Raw genomic sequence first — 17,996 nt, 5'->3', positions numbered from 1 at the left:
CTAAGCCTACGTCAATTACACACAGAGCTTTAAGGAAAACCTAACTACAGGACTTTTTAGTACACAGCTGCATTTTTCTGAAAGATTAAAAATGCATGACATTAAAATCCAATTACTGCTTTTGTTGTTATAACAAAGACATCCCCCACCCGTCTCGTCTTCGATAACTTAAAACTGTATGACTGCGTAAGATACATCTGCTGAGAGAATAAGTCAACAATGCTTTAAAAAAAACAAATGTCCAAATCAATGAAAACTGAGTGTCACTTTAAAGAGGAAGCTTCAAGAACACCATAATTGAGAATTTTATACCATTGGTAAAGGGATAATTGATAGCCAGTAATATGGTTATGATGGGTCATTTCAACTGTAAAGAGAGACTTCTGTCACTTGGAAATAAGTGAGAAACTTATTTTGACTACGACTGTTTGTTCTTACTCAACAGCGAGTGTGATTGGTTTTTCAGAATATTGTCTGTTCTTGATGTAAGATGCAAGAGGTACAGAGAATACAAAAAGATTACACGCAAGACAATGGTGTGATTGCTTTTAAATTAAAGAAGTTGACAATTACAAGGCTGTTTTAAATGGGGATAGCCAAGTTGTTATGCAGCCGCTCCTTCAGTAGCCACGGGAAATAAAAACGCAATCTAACATCAGGTCCCTTTCACACCACGTCTGCTTTATCGGTCAGATCACATTTTGAAGAGAGTCTTGATGTTTGCATGCCACTGTCATACAAGGTTGCAGAACGTCATCATAATGCTAATGTGTGACTAGAGTGGATGGACTCACAAGACTAAAATCCCTTTCTTCTACAGGGACGCCCATCACCACCAAAGAGATTTTAATTGGATAAGTGACTTCATGAAGTAATTGTGCAAGGTAATTTGCATGGCCCTTCAAGTTGTGTCAGAAGAAATGCACAGAACCTTCCAATAATTTCCTTATTTAAAAGGGCATTGGGTAACAGAAATCCAATTTAAAATGTTTCCATTTTTATAGTCCATCTGGTAGATCTATGGCTATGATGTGCACAAAACAGATTAGCATTTAATTCCCAAAGAGGCAATTCCGTTTCCGAACCCTAAACTCCGTTAACATTAAAACACCGCCACCATAATTCACTGGAGCAGAAACCAGAAAAAAAACCCACCCTGCAAATATTGTGCTGTCTCCGTGACTGGTTTAAAAAAAAAGTCCCTACATGCTGAGTATAAAGCACACACGGCATACCCAAAGTACTGTAATGATCTTGGAACATGGCTAATACGAAAATTATTAATGTGTTCATAGCTTCAGATAAAAATATATTTCTGAGGCAGGCTCAGGCCTCGCAGGGCCGTTCACTCCCCACAAGAGCTTCATACTAGACTTAGTGGTCAAACGTCAGCTGGACACAACACACCGAGAAGAGTGCAATATTAAAACCCAATAGCACTTTGGAGAGCATGTCAATTTAGGTGACTTTTTTTTTTTCTTTTTTTTTTTTTTTTTTAAGACTGTTAGGTTGCAGTACTCCTATTTCAAAAGAAATGTGTGAATACTGTGCACACCACAAACAACAAACGATTTCATTGGGATGCTTCTGTGAAAATGAAACTATTTCCTCTAAAAAGTATTAAAAAAGTGCACTCTTTTATCAAAGTAAACTGTCTTGGAGATTTCCTGGGAGTAATCAAACGTGGGCTCTGTGTTTGAAAGCAAAACAAATCACCAAACTAATTCGTAAGCAGCTGCACTGGTCCTTGGTTTGCAGGATATCCATAATGAATATGCATGAGGCACATTTACATGCAATGGAAGCAGTGCATGCAAATGCACTTCATGCATATTCATTGGGGATATCCTGCTCTTAAGGTAGAAGAGTGAAGGGCACCAGAGTACACAAAACACAAGCAATCACTGAAATCTGCACGCCATGCCTCATGCTTCCATGCTTTTGCATGATGCACAAAGTTAAAAAATCCTGCTAAAAGAATGGTACATGCTTAAAATCTCAAAGAGGAAAACACTGGTAATTCTTCATCAATACTTCATGAGAAAAGATGTGTAGCTTTATATGCTTAAAAGAAATCTGTCTCATGCCTACATAAAATTCACAGTGGCATGCGTTTCTCTAAAGTGTGTAAACTTCACGGCTCCTGGATTATTTCGTGGTCAGCTGAGAAGGCATTTTCTAATGACAGCGCTATGCACAATGAGACCTGTACATAGTAACATAGCACAAGGGGTAGATGAGGATCATTTGGCTCAGCCAGCCTTATCTAGATGCATCTGCCTACTGTCTCTAGGCTAAGGATACCCGGGGACTTTTATTTTTGATTTGCATTTTTTTTTAAATTATTCCCAGGGTTTATCATCACAAGCACAAAAACAGGAGAAAAGCAGTGGAAAAATGTGGCTCCTTTTCCTGGGTAAATATCGGAGTTTATTTTGGTGGACAGAAGCCAATACAATAAAACCATATTAAGCAGATTTTTCCCAACTCAGCCACATCCCTATCTCTACTGCCATCGCCTAACATTTCCCCTTCTCTCCCCATCCCCCGGAGAATCTCCCTCTTCTCCTCTCCCCACTGCCGCAGTGCTCCTCCTTACTAGTGGTAGCTCCAGGCTTCCCCTCTCTCTTTTGGCAGCGTTGCACGTCTGCTTGTGTGTGTGGGGTGCCAGGGAGTCTGCAAGGAAGTGCTTCTGGTAGGCATGGCCTGCTTCAAATGCACCTTGGCTGCCTGGGGGGGAGGGGAGGCAGGACTTGAAGCTCCGTGTTAAGCTGCACTAGTGGGCGAGCACCGTCACTGGTGGGTGGGGGACTTGAAACGCTGCAGGTCCTTTGGCTCGTACTGACCTCCAGCAGTTGCCAGAGACCTTGAGACATTGCATCTGCAGCTCTGGAGCTGCTCTTTAAATCAGCCTTAAATCTGGATGAAAATGGGTTTAAACTGATTGTTACTTTTAGAAGACCCCAGGAATTTACAGGGGAAACTCGGTTTAAACGGACAACGAAGGACTCCCAGGATATCTCTGAGCTGTCACGTCATGAAAACCTGAATGCCTACAGGAGACTGCACCTTCTCTTTTATGCCCTTGCCCAGAATGTGTGGCAAAGTCAGCTTACTGGCCATGATAAGTAATGTGTTAGTTCCCCTCTGATTGTATCTGAGAATGTACCACAGACCTGGTGGTGCTGCACGTTGACCAACCTTAGCTCCTCCTACCGGAAGCTTGATGCAGCCGTAACGCCGCTCTGTGCAAGTCGCCTTCATCGTGTTCATGTCCCCCTATTTAAACCTCTACCCTCTGGATTAATGAGCACAGGTTTCCATACCTAGTTACATAACCAGGAGCTCCCCGCCCTCCTCATGTTTCTCCTCACCCTTTGGTTTTATCGCTGCCCTCTGTGCCTCTCCCAAACAGGTTTACATTCCGCCATAGTCCTGACTACCGCCCCCCTCAGGCAATTCAAGGCATCAATGAAATAGCATTTTCCTCGTAGTTCCTCTGATCAATTTCATATTAGGATACCTTGGGTCCTTCAATTTCTGTTTTATGGGAACCATCCTCTTTCCGCTCCCGACACACATGCAAACCTTTGTACTTTAAGACTCCTAAATATTTGAACGTTTCTATCCTATCCCCCTTTGTCTCTCTCTTAAACCTCTGTGTTAGGATCATGCAGCTGGGTAGGGTAACTCTTCTCTGAACTACTTTCATCCTCTCCATGACGTCCTTCCAAGGAGTTTTAGCTTCTATAACTTTGGACACTACTCAAGGTCTCACTGGTCACCTATACAAGGATAATATTTACTTCATTTTCCAGCATATAACATTTTCTCTGCTGCTCTAACCACACTGATTGGGGACTTTCAAGTCATTTCTGAGCATTTACCTCAGGACTCTTTTCTGTTTGGCAGTTACCAGTTCCGGTCCTCCAAGCTGGTAATTGTGTAATGCATTTTTGCAAGAGACAAACAGGATGTTATCCTTTTTTGCACTTAATTACACCTTCTAAGCCCTTGACCATGGGTAGAAAAATATTTAGAAAAAAACTTAGGTGCTAGCCAAACATTAAAAAAAAATAAATTAAAACATTTAAAATTAAGTTTATTTTTTGCCTAATTATTTTTTTTCTTATTTTGCTCTGGGGTTTTTTTTTTGGGAGGGGGGGGGTGTTTAACATTTTGCTTCCTTACCCTCTTCTCCTAGCTCCTTCCACCATGTCCACCTCGCCACACTTCTTCCACTCCCCCTCCCTTTTTCACCCTTTCCCAGGCATTCCTATCCCAGCTTTCTCATTTTCCCCTTCCAAGAATGCAAGTGGAGAGCTTCGGAATAAGGACCAGCTCTGAGATGCAGTGTTGTGGCCTAGATCCTAACACTGGCAATAGCAAATCACTGGCCTACATGGGGCTCCTAACACTGGCAGTGACTCCCAGATGACCTGGATTTTTTTTCCTGCCCTGCCTTTGATTCTTCTTCCAATTTCCTCAAGTCCCTTTTCCTTGTTGACCCCCCCCCCCCCTGCAGATGTGACCAGACAGTTACAGACGGTCATGTCAATTACACACAGGCATATGTTTCTCTCAAGGTCCCCATATCACTACTAAAGGCACTGAGAAAACCAGCACGGAGCCCTGAGGTATCACACGAGTCACTTCACCTACTCTGGACTGAAATCCACAGATCACAACTCCTTAAATGCTGGGCTCCATACCTAGTTAAGAACTATTTATTCCACTCCCACACTAGCTAGTTTGTTCCACACAGAAGAAAAGCCTTTCAGAACACATTCAGTGCTCCGCTCACTACTTTTGTCTGGTTATTAAGAATGCAGACATTTTTGCGGGGTCTTTTTTTGAGGAGGGGGTGGAGAATTTATTTTAATGTTTATTTCAGTTTGATTTGTTTCCAAAACAAAAGTTAAACCATTTTTAGAAATAGCCCCAATCCAGTTAATTTTGTGTTTCTTGGACCCCTCCTGGGGCCTCCCTACCCTCACCAATATGTTGGGGCCTGAGCCAAGAACAGAAGGGACCATCCTGGACCCAACCAACCTCCCTCAATCTGCCAGGACTCTGGACCTCCCCCGCCGCCCCCCCCCTCCCTTCCATGGGGGGTCCCCAGGCAAAAAACCTGAATCACTCCTGTCCCACAGGAATCTTTTTATTAACGGTGCTGGCTGGCCCTGAGATCGGCACTATAAATGAAGGAAAAAAATGGTACTGATCTCTTGGCCAGCTGGCACCTCTTCCTTGTATGGCCCCCTTTCTTCTGCTTTGGGAACCTCATGGGAGGGGAATTAGAAGGTAGTGGGGAGAATCCAGCTGGGCTTGGGTCAGCCCACTGGGAAGGCCCTGACCCTAGTTAATGGTGGCATCCGTGGTACCCCCCAAACCTTGGGAAATAACACAAGCTATTAGCAAATAGCATGGACTATTTCCCAAAATGAAAATATTTGAAGAGTTTGGAGGATTTCTAAAGATGGTATATTTATTTTGGGTAACCTGAACCAATGCAAAAAAACAGGCTGTTTTGGTTTGGATTACCCATTTGTTTGAAATATATGTCCAATCCTATTAGTCAAATAAATTAATCAAATTTGACAAACTTTCCCACTTGAGAAACCATGCTGTTTAAGGTCAAGTAATCCCTTTCTTTCAAAGTACGGCCCTATCTTTTTCTTCAGTAGTATTTCCATAGCTTTGCCCACTACTACTTTAGATTGACAGGACTGTAGTTCCTATGTTTGTGCAATAGGGCCAAATCTACTGTCCTCCGTTCACTCAGCATCCTCCTCGGACTCTAGAGAAATGGCCAGAGCTGTGAGGGCTATAGGTAGCATATCCCAGAGTTCTTTCAGGATTCTGAGGTGTATTCCACCGGTTCCTACTGCCTTATCTGCTCTCATCTGTGTAAACACTTAAAGTGCCGAATGTAAACGCGAGGCACTGCCACCACAGACAGAGGAACCAAAAAGAAAGTGTGGTAGAAGCCAAAGGACTCCAAAGCAGCACCAAGTAGTACAAAAAAAGGCCAGGATCAATGTGGCATTATAAACAAACAATCTACTAATAAAAGAAAATGAATGAATGGGACCTCTACAAAGGTGCAGCCTTGCAGAAAGGCAATGAATTTATAGAAGGGGAGGGGAACACGCCGTCTCTGCCACTGCACCACCATGTGACCCGGCTGCAACGCTCCTTTCTTGTGTCTGTGTAAGACAGCGACCCCAAAAGGAGCTGTGGATTTTGGGATTAAAAGTCCAAAATGGAGAGGGGTGTTTTTCAGTTCCCCTTTTTCCTGGAGAAATTCTAAACCCAAATTCAATGAGACATGGATTGGTGGAGATTTAAGAGAAAACTCACTGATTTTACCTTTTGAGTTTATGGAACATTCTTTATTTTGCATCTTAAGTTGAAAGGAAACTTTCTACCCTGTCTTTCACCTTTCTGTTGGGAAACTTATTTCCCATCTTTGGGTCTTCATCTCCTGCCATTTACTACGATTTACTCAGCCCGAGAGAGATTTAGTATCCACAGGGCAAAAACCTTGGCGAAGGTGAGGATACTCATCCAGCATCCGGAGTGCACAGAGGAAACAGGAAAGAGAAGGGGCTTACTCTCAGCCTATACTCACCCAGCATGCAGAGCATTAAGGAGGTACCTGACCAGTACAAAAGAGAAACAGAGGAGACAAGGTGAAAAAGGAGCCAACCAGAGCTATGACATCATTTGAGAACCATTTTACAAAGAACTCTAAACTGGAGGGAGTGTGCTTTTTTTTTTTGGTTTTTTTTTTTGAGTCCTCATAATCCCTAAATTCCAGTTGGAATAGATGGGAAAGGCTCTGAATTTCAGGAAGGAATTAGGGGGCCACATGGTTGCTGATTCAAGTATTCCTGGATTGTGGATTTCCCAAAGGAAAAGTCTACTGTGTGTCAGATTCATTTTATTACACAAGTGCTTCAGTAAAAAAAAAACCTCTGAGGTCAATATTTGAACTCAGTTCAAACTTAAGCTGGACAAATGGAAACATTTACAAATTCTGCTGTGCTGACTGGCTCAGAGTTAGCTGGATAACTCAGAGACAAAAGTGGGAGCATTCCGGGAGAGAATCAGCTATCCGGCAAAGTTAGCAGGACAAATGCCAGTTTTTCAGCATTATCCTGCTAACACAGGGTCTGATTCACTAAGCATTTTTTCCATAGACACAGAATGGAAGGAGAAAAGCTTTAGTGAATCAGGCCGATAGCTGTATAATTCAGGAAGCCAATGAATCGTCCAAAAAAGTTAGCTAGATAAATTTATCCAACTAGCTCTAAGAAATTCAGAAATATTCATCAACATCCCTGCACGCCTGAATATCCCTGCTAAGTTAGACAGATAAGTTTATCCAGCTAATTCTGGCAATACCAGCCAAATGTTCCCCTAGTTCTTCTAAATGCACTTGATAACTGACACAATAAAAACCAAAATACCAGATTTAAGAATAATGCACAAACCAATTAACAAATAAGGACCTGGTTCAAGTTTTAAACCGAAGCCTCAACATGGGCCATATTTTAGCATCTAATGCGTGATTCAGGAGAAAAAACTGGGGTGGGTAGGGAAATATCTCCAGTGCCAAAAAGTAATGCAGAATAGGATTTGAACAAAGAAGAGCAACTGTAGTTTTGAAGGAGATTCCAAATTATAAATAAATAAATGTCTCTCGGTGTGGTAACTGGTAGCGGATGAAGTCAGTGACACCATCTCTGTCTGTCAGTATTAAATCCGGTTTATAGCCTGCTCATAAGCGTACTCTTCAATCAGATGCACAAAGAAGGCCCCTTGCATGGCACCCAGGGCTTCTCTACTGATGGTGCAATCAGGTAGGATCCCAGTCCACATCTGATAGATTGACGTCTCCTGTAAGATCCTTAGACCAATAAGAAATTAAGTGTGGAGTCTACACCAGTGAAAGAAAGCAAACTGAAAAAGGGGTAGGATTAGCCTGTATTTTAAAAGTCTCAATTAAATTAAAATTTGCCTCACCGAATTAGCAGAGGAAATAACCATTTCGGTACAAAGAATGCCCAACATTTTATTTATTTATTTATTTATTTATAATTTTTTATAAATACCGACATTCTTGATAAAAATATCAAATCAAATCGGTTCCCATTGAAACAGAACAGTCGCAGCTGTGGCGTTACATTGAAACAAGTCGTCAAATCATTAAATAACAGGTGAATATAGAAAAAAATAATAATTATAAATAAGCATTTATAAACATCACCTCCACTAATAAAAAACAAACTAGTTCTCTTTCAAATTTGTATTTAGTTTTTTTTTAGTTCTCAAAAGAATTTACTAGCATAGAGGAAAAGAATATTTAGAATCAATCTGAGCCATACATCTGCCATATAATAGTGTCTTGTAACCTTTGGGATTCTCTCTCTTAGTTGAGGTTCATCAATTCTAATTATTGCAGTTCTGAAACCTTAGCCTCCTGAGCGGAAGCTAAAGCAGCAGCTAATTTTACAGATAATTCTCTGAGTGAACAAGTTAAATTATCTATCCTTGTTAAAGTCAAGGACAAAATCAACATATTTAACAAGCTCAGATATCATCAGGACTGCAGGGATTTAAAAATAAGAACGAACAAAAATACAGCAGAGGCCATGTGCCAAAGGAACAATGAATGCCAATTTATGAATGCAAAACAGACAAGTGGGGGGGGGGGGGGTTTTATTGTTATTATTTTACTCTTTCAAGCTGTGGGTTGAAGTTAAAGCCACATCAAGCAGATTTAGCCTATATGATAAATATCTCATTAAGAGACTGACCTTGGAAATCCTACAGAACAAAATATTTACCTAAGGAGCACATGCTCCTGTAATTATTTCAGGCAATCAAGGTACAAATATGCCTTCATGTTAGGAATGTGTCTGTTAGCCACTTTTTTTTTTAATTAATTCTGGAACAGCTTTTGTGGCAAAAGAAATATCACATTTTCACTTTTGCTTTCGAACCTCCGGTGCTCCCCAATGTTTCAGGAGGAGTACAGAAGGAATTATATTTCGTGCTCTCATCAGTATATCTTGTTGTTGGATGCCACTTCCTCTAGCCTTTGGAGAAAGACCCATTTGATAGCAATTTTCAACGGCATTTGCAGGGATAAACAGCAATTCATGCACTTGAATTAATTGTTTGAAAAGCACCCTCCTTCCCTCCATGCGGTGGTTCCCAGACGTGTATCCTTTTCAGTTGCGTTTTGCGAATGTGTTCTTGGGGGCTTCTTTAGATCAGGTAGAGCTAAATAAACTGCACTTTCAAATCTATATTCATTTTCCATTTTAAAAAGTAACTGCAGAAAAAGCAGGTGGAAAATTCTGCTAAATTGAGAAATTACTACTTGCCTGATAATTTCCCTTTCTTTAGACCAGAAAGATGAATTCAGAACCAGTGGGTTATGCACCTCTACCAGCAGATGGCGATGGAGCAAACCTGAAATCACAGTATATATATACTCCCACAGTGACATCAGCCTGCCAGTATTCTCTTCAAAAGCAATTGTGGACAGACTAGCAAAGACTTGATTAATAACAGATAACCATTTCAGTACTCAGACAACATGAAACACTGAGCTCAAAGAATAGATTAACACTAGTTACTGGACTAATTCCTACCAGTAAGACCTGGAACACATAGCCACGCAGAAGGCCCATAGCACAATCATTTGACAGCCAAGGGTGGGAGGCTGAATTCATCTGTCCAGTCTAAAGAAAAGGAAATTATCAGGTAAGTAGTAATTTCTCATTTCTTAACATTCAGACAGATGAATTCAGCCAACCAATTTCTCAGCCATAACTAACACCCGGCTGCTATCACCAAAGCCACTCCTCTGACTGAGGTGCGGGCCAGATCCCAGCCCGCATCTGCCAAGGTGGTGGCTGCTGGCTCCATAACCGCCTTGGAATTCACTCTAGATCCATCGACCCTCCTGAGAGAGAAGTAAACAGGAGTGAGCCACCAGAATCTATCTGCGTGGTTACTGCCACTGCTTCAAATGCATGTTTAAGGATGGCCTCAATCCTCCTATTGTACGGATCCTTCCAGGCCGCTCCTCCCTCTAAGGGGATAGTCATCTGCTCGGAGACAGTACACACAAGCATGTCCACCTTCGGACAATGCAACCAACCGCTCTCTCGCCACTGCATCCAGGGGGTACAGGCCTTCTAAGGCTCGTCCCCCTTTGAAATTAGCCTCCAGGGCACCCCATTCAAATCAAATCAATTCTTGAATGGCCTCCATAACAGGGAAAAAACAAGAGGCTTTGCACAAAGAAACCAAAATGGGATTCTTCTTTGGCTCAGACATGGAATCAGCCCCCAAGTACTGCCAGCGTATTTAAAGTCTGTGAAATCAGAGCCGGTAACATCTCTATGAAAGAACCACAACATAGTCCTATACGGTTCCAGTCTTGGAGGAATTTCCCCATCCTCCAGAGAGTAAGGATCGGCCTCATCATCCGTGCCATCTGAATCCCTATTGAGAAGGCCAGTTGCGGATCTAGGTGTACTTTGGCGCTCAACAGCAGTACCAGTCGTGTGGGAGGTCTCCACCTGCGACTCTGACCTGGCAAGATTGGTCGGGGATGAGGAGTGCGCCTGAAGAAAGGATTGTAATCCTTGAAAATATTCCACCCAAGAAAAGGCAGAAGGATCCATGCCCAAACCAGGAGGCACCTGTCCTGCGCCCACTGAGCTACCTTCCCCAGCTGAGAAACAAGTTAAGGGAGTTCCAACATCAGGCACCCCCTTCTGACAGATCTTTACCCAAGTTCTCATCAGGCTGTGAAGAACCGGGTTTAGTAAAATCAGAAGAAGGTAATTCTCTCTGAGTCTCTAAGCAGCACTGGCACAAGTTAGAGGGAACGCCAGGCTGAGATTCCCCAACATGACAGGCGGCACAGAAGGAAAGGCGCTTAGATTTCTTAGCTATAGGTGCCATGAGGCTGTCCGAATGTTTAACAGGCGACTGAAAGCTGTGCATCCAGCTGAATTCACGCTGCAAAATATATGCATCCAAAATTTAGGTATCCCAAAATTTAACGTGCATAACCCTGTGTGTGATGAGCGCCCCAGCCCAGATCATGCATACAGGCAAGTTTGCGCCGAAAACAGACGCTGCTACCAACTGGACGCCAAGCAGGCATCCAACTAAGCATCCAAAACCTGGGCGCACCATCTGGATTCACAGCAAAATGCACTTGCACGAACCAAGGGTCCTGAAGAGGGCATGCTAAAGCGCAGGAAAAATGCGTGAAAATGGCCAAAAATGGCTGCTCTATCCTAGGCTGCCCGCCATCCCTTAACCTCCTTCAGGGGCAGGAATAAACACAGGATCGGTGCGCCAAGCATGGAGACTGGAGGAAAGAAGAAGCCCTACAAAAATCCCTCCTTCTCCGTTCTCTGTCTTTTAAAGATTTACCTGAGCTCAGCCTATCCTGGCTGAGCACAGAGACTGTCTCCAGCTGCGGGGGGAGAGGGCATATACTGTTACCGCCGTGCTCGGCTTCCTGTACTCGCTGCCTTTCAGCTGTTTCGACAGTTAAGTCCACGCCGGCTGAAAAAAAAACCCCAAAAAACCAGCTACTGGACCAAGGCACTCATCTGCGGGACCACAGAAATCACCTCAGGAATTCTCTACTGGGGGAGGGACCGATTGGTATCACTGCAGGAGAGCAGAAAGAAGAAAATGTTTTTCTTGCTCCTTCTAAAACTTGAAGAAGCAATCCCCAGTAGGGAGATGCACAGAGAATACTGGCAGGCTGATGAGACTGAAGAAGTAAATATACTGTGAGGTCAACTTTGCTCCGTGTCCATCTGCTGGTAGAGGTGCACATAACCCACTGGTTCTGAATTCTTCTGTCTGAACGCTAAGAAAGCAAAGTTTTGCTGTGAGAAAAATGCATTTACCAGTTTTGAAACACGTTCCTTGGGAGATGGACAAATACTCCAACTAGCTGAGATTCTAGCAGTAAGTGCCTATCATGTTAAGAAAGTCTAGTCACATCTTTTGGAAAGCAAATTACTTCATCTAGGAAAAGCAAGAGTACTACGCAGGCTTTAAACTTCTCTGCTTCTAGCTCTCCGGTTAATATAAAAATTAAAAAAACCCCAATAAATCAATCCGATTATAGATGCTTCTGTCACTTTCATATTGGTTACCGCTGTATTGTAACTGGCTAGCATTTTTGCTCTCTCCAAGTAGCTTCTTGCAGGTAAAAAGAAGGCAGTTGGGTGCGGTGTATACCAAAATAATTCCCCAACTTACAGAGAAGGGATATTTAACTTTTTTTTTTAATTTAACAGCTTTCATCTGCTCATTTGGGTTTTGATTTCAAATGGCACCTGTTCCACCCAGGACTAAAGGCCCCCCATGAGTCTTCATTTGCACCCGATTTTTTTGTTTTTTTCTTTCCCTTTCTATCTAGTCCAGCTGTGACAGCGATGCTATTCTAGCCAATACACATTTTATTATAACAGTGGTTTTCAAGCCTCTCTGGATTTCAGGATAGCCACAATGAATCTCTCATATATATTCATTGTGGCAGCCTGAAAACCGGATTGACCAGGCGAGAACGGAGCACAGCAGTGAGAAGCGTTGCCGTACAGAACCTGGTGCGAGTGCCCTCTTGATCAAGGTTGCGGGGGTGGCTGTCCTTAAGCAAACAGCTGGGATGCCATTCTGGAAGCTGTGAATGCCGCTGCCAGCCTCAGGAGTCCGGCTCCTGAATACGATCAGGGGTCTCCCTACATGGCACTTTAATAGAAAGTTACGCTCGCCCTAGGAAGAATGCTCTCAGGAACCTGTTGCTAGAGCACAGCTTTATCAGGGATTTTGAGGGAGGAAGGAAATCTGAGTCATCCCCACCCCAAAAGAAAGAAAAAACAACAATTGTAAGGCTATTTAATTTCTGAAAGCACACAGGACTATATAGCACCCTCAGGGAAGATTTTAACTGAGTCAGCTGAGCTGAAATAATGTTTTGAAACACATGCAGTAAGTTGTTATGGCTGCAGCAATTTTTCAAAATGTGGTATGATGGAGTGCTTTTTAAAATTACAATAATATCCTATGAAACTAACTTTTTAGCATAATTTTAATAATAAATACCAGTATAATGAAACATGTATATCTTCATTAGTTCCACAAGGATAATGACAGTTTAAATCTCATTTTACTAATGTTTTAATTTCTTTTATATTACATTCTCCACAGTTTCCACATTGAGTGAACAGACAAACATAAGAACATGCCATGCTGGGTCAGGACCAAGGGTCCATCAAGCCCAGCATCCTGTTTCCAACAGAGGCCAAACCAGGCCACAAGAACCTGGCAAGTACCCAAACATTAAATAAATCTCAAGCTACTTTTGCTTATTAATTAATAGCAGTTTATGGATTTTTCCTCTACAAACTTATCCAAACCTTTTTTAAATCCAGTTATACTATCTGCCAGAACCACATCCACTGGCAATGAATTCCAGAGATTAACTGTGTGCTGAGTGAAAAAGAATCTTCTTCGATTTTTTTTAAATGAGCTACTTGCTAACTTCATGGAGTGCCCCCTAGTCCTATTATCAGAGAGAGAAAATAACCAATTTATACTACCCTGTTCAAGTCCTTTCATGGTTTTGTAGATCTCTATCATATCCCCCCCTCAGTCGTTTCTTCTCCAAACTGAACAGCCCTTTATCATAGAAGAGCCATTCCATGCCCCTTATTTTGGTCGCCTTTCTCTGCTCTTTCTCCAGTGCAACTATCTTTTTTTTGAGATGTGGTGACAAGAATTGCACACAGTGTTCAAGTTGTGGTCTCACCACAGAGCGATACAGAGGCATTATGACAGCCATTGTTTTATTCGTCATTCCCTTCCTAACAATTCCTAACATTCTGTTTGCTTTTTTGACAGCCACAGAACACAGAGCTGACGATTTCAATGTATTATCCACTATTTTGCCTAGATCTCTTTCCTGGGTGGTAACTCCTAATATTGAGTCAAACATCATGTAACTGTAGCAAGGGTTATTTTTCCCTATATGCATCACCTTGCACTTGTTCACATTAAATTTCATTTGCCATTTAGATTCCTAATCTTCCACTCTCACAAGGTCCTCCAGTAGTTTATCACAATCCGCTTGTGATTTAACTACTCTGCATAATTTTGTGTCATCGGCATATTTGATCACCTCACTCGTCGTATTCCTTTCCAGATCATTTATAAATATATTAAAAAGCACTGGTCCAAGTACAGATCCCTGATTCACTCCACTGTTTACCCTTTTCCACTGAGAAAATTGACCATTTAATCCTACTCTGTTTCCTGTCTTTTAACCAGTTTGTAATCCACGAAAGGACATTGCCTCCTATCCCATGATTTTTTAGCTTTCTTAGAAGCCTCTCATGTTCGACTTTCTCAAACGCCTTATAAAAATCTAAATACACCACATCTACCAGTTCACCTTTGTCTACATGTTTATAAACCTCTTCAAAAAAATGTAGGAGATTTGTGAGGCAAGAATTTCCTTGGGTAGATCCATGCTGGCTGTGTCTCATTAAACCACATCTATCTAAATTTTCTGTGATTTTATTCTTTATAAACGTTTCCATAATTTTTCCTGGCACTGAAGTCAGGCTCAACCGTCTATAGTTTCCTGGATCGCCCCTGGAGCCCTTTTTAAATATTGGGGTTACATTGGCCACCTTCTAGTATTCAGGTACAATGGATGATTTTAATGACAGATTACTAATTAATTGTAATAAGTCTGAAATTTCATTTTGGATTCTTTCAGAACCCTGGGTGTATATACCATTCGGTCCAGGTGATTTACTACTCTTCAGTTTGTCAATCTGGCCTACCACATCTTCCAGACTCATCATGATTTGGTTCAGTTCATCTGAATCGTCACCCTTGAAAACTGTCTCCGGAATGGGTATCTCCTCAACATCCTCTTCAGTAAACACAGAAACAAAGAATTTGTTTAGTCTTTCCATGATGGCCTTACCTTCCTTTAGAGCCCCTTTAACTCCTCTATCATGTAACGGTCCAACCAACTTCCTCATAGGTTGCTTCGGATATATTTTAAAAAGTTATTATGAGTTTATGCCTCTACGACCAACTTCTTTTCAGATTCTCTCTTAGCCTGTCATACATTTAGCTTGCCAATGCTTATGCTTTATTCTATTTTCTTCTGATGGATCCTTCTTTCACATCACTTTTTAACCATGTCACAATCATTTGGCCTTCCTCCCACCTTTTCTTAATGCATGGAATACATCTGGATAGCGTTTCTAAGATGATATATTTTAACACTGGGAAAATAAGAATGGGAAAATAATGGTGGGAGCTTGCTGGGAAGACTGGGCCGTTTGGTCTTTTTCAGCCACCACGTCTATGTATGTATGTAACAACGTCCATGCCTGTTGCACACAACCTTTTTGGATGCTCCTTTCAAGGTTTGTTTGGGTTTTTTTTTTTAATTCAATATTTTTCTCATTTTATCCAAGTTTTCCTTTTGAAAGCTTAGTGCTAGAACTGTGGATTTACTTACTGTCCCCCTTCCAGTCAATTCGAGTCTGAACTTATGATCACTATTGTCAAGGTGTCCCACCCACCGTTTCCTCTCTAACCAAATACTGCACTCCACTTAGAATTAGATCTAAAATTGTGCCCTCTCTTGTCAGTTCCTGAACCAATTGCTCCATAAAACTGTCATTTATTCCATCCAAGAACTTTCTCTCTCTAGCGTTTCCTGATGTTACAATTACCCAGTCAATATTGGGATAATTGAAATCTCTCATTATTGCACTAACAATTTGATTAGCTTCCCTAATTTCTCTTACCGTTTCACTGTCCGCTTCGTAGTATACACCTAATCGCTGTACTCTTCTCCAACACTCAAGATATTTCTACCCTTAATGATTCATTTGTACATTTAGACTCTTGCAGGATCTTTATCCTATTGTACTCTATGTCATCCCGGACATAAAGCGCCATTCTGCCACCAAGTTGCTCCTCTCTATCATTGCGATATATTTTGCACTCAGGTATAGCACTGTCCCACTGATTATCCTTCTTCCGCCATGATTCTGAGATGCCAATTAAGTCTATGACATCATTCACTACTTACACTCTAAACTCTCACATCTTACTTCTTAGACTTCTGGCATTAGCATGCAGACATTTCAAAGTGCGTTTTTTGTTTGTATTTACATTCTCCTTTTCAGTTAACAGGGATAATTTGGAATCTTCTAGCTCAGGTGATTCTTTACTTATAGGCACATAGACTACATTTCTTGTTATTGGAACCTCTGTTAGGATGTCCTAACTAATGCTTCATTAGTATCCTTCGAAGATACTTTCCTCCGAACTATGCGCTACTAAGCGACTGTCAGCTTTCTCCTTTGTTCTAGTTTATAAGCTGCTTTATCTCCTTTTTAAAGGTTAGCACCAGCAGCCTGGTTCCACCCTGGTTAAGGTGGACCCCATCCCTTCAGAAAAGAGTCCCCCCTTCCCCAAAAGGTTCCCCAGTTCCTTACAAAACTGAATCCCTCTTCCTTGCACCATCGTCTCATCCACGCATTGAGACTCCGGAGCTCTGCCTGCCTCTGGTGACCTGCGCGTGGAACAGGAAGCATTTCAGAGAATGCTACCCTGGAGGTTCTGGATTTCAGCTTTCTACCTAAAATCCTAAATTTGGCTTCCAGAACCTCCCTCCCACATTTTCCTATGTTGTTGGTGCACCCCTGTACCACGACAGCCAGCTCCTCCCTAGCACTATATCTAAAACCCTATCTAGGTGACGTGTGAGGTCCGCCACCTTCGCACCAAGTAGGCATATTACCAGGCGATGTTCATGCCCTCAAGCCACCTATCTATCTATATTCCTAATAATCAAACACCAACTATATCGACCAACCTAATTGTTCCCTCCTGGGCAATAGCCCTGGGAGAGACAGCCTTGGTGCAAGAGGAGAATGCACCACCTGGAGAGAAGGTTCTTGCTACAGGATCATTTCCTGCTGCACCAGCTTGATGCTCTCCAATCAGAACTTCCTACTCCAAGGGAGCACCAGGGCTAACAGACTGGAGTTGGGACTTGGCTACTATGTCCCTGAAGATCTCATCTATATACCTCTCTGTCTGCCTCAGCTCCTCCAGGACTGCCACACTAGCCTCCAGAGATCGGACTCATTCTCCGAGATGCAGGAGCTCTTTGCACCATGTACATAAATAAACTTCTCATGACGGGTAAAAAATCATGTGTGTGTCACAGTCAGTGCAAAAGACTGGGAAGCTCCCCTCTTGCTGCTGGACTGCTGCCTTCATCTCAAATTATTTGTTTCTAGTTAAGTTTAGGTGCTATGGAGTAGGAATACGTACAATTAGGGCCCTTTAAACGTATTAGTGTATTCACTATTTATCTGGTAGTGACCTACAAAAGAATGATTAAACTCTTGATAAGGCGTGGGGAATTTCTGAATTTAAATTAAAAGTAAAAGGCTGATTAATTTTTTTTTCTAGTGTGAAATTGTCACCTGCCTATAAACTGAAGGATCAGCTGGGATGTGTGGGAGGGAGGGAAACACACAAACCTTCTAGTTTTTGCCTGCCCTCTGACTAGCTATGTAAAAAGAAAACACACGAACACTAAAGAATATACCTTCAATACTTTACTTCTCCCCAAAACTTTTAAGTTCTAAAATCTCCCCAAGTAGTACGTTCAACCATTTTTCCTCAAATTAACATACGGCACCTTACTATATTAATATTATTAAGTAAAAATATGTCATATTTTTCATTATTTTTTATTTTTCAATCAGTATATTTCTGTAATTTTAATAGAGTTTTTATTTTATTTTTATCTATTTTTATTTTTTATTTTTTTCTTGAAATATTGTACACTGTTTTGATTAAACTATGTTTGTAAAAGCGGTATATAAACATTT

At 41.7% G+C, this 17,996-nt stretch overlaps 1 protein-coding gene across 3 annotated transcripts in view; it reads right to left on the bottom strand.

The window, feature by feature from the left end:
- PHKB (phosphorylase kinase regulatory subunit beta) overlaps nt 1–17,996 on the bottom strand; it is a 601,073-nt gene that overhangs the window by 511,610 nt on the left and 71,467 nt on the right. The window lies entirely within an intron of this gene.

This window comes from Rhinatrema bivittatum, chromosome 7 (genome assembly GCF_901001135.1).
Source record: "Rhinatrema bivittatum chromosome 7, aRhiBiv1.1, whole genome shotgun sequence".
NCBI lineage: Eukaryota > Metazoa > Chordata > Amphibia > Gymnophiona > Rhinatrematidae > Rhinatrema > Rhinatrema bivittatum.
The sequence above is the reverse complement of the archived record's forward strand: the minus strand, read 5'-3'. Positions and strand labels throughout refer to the sequence as shown.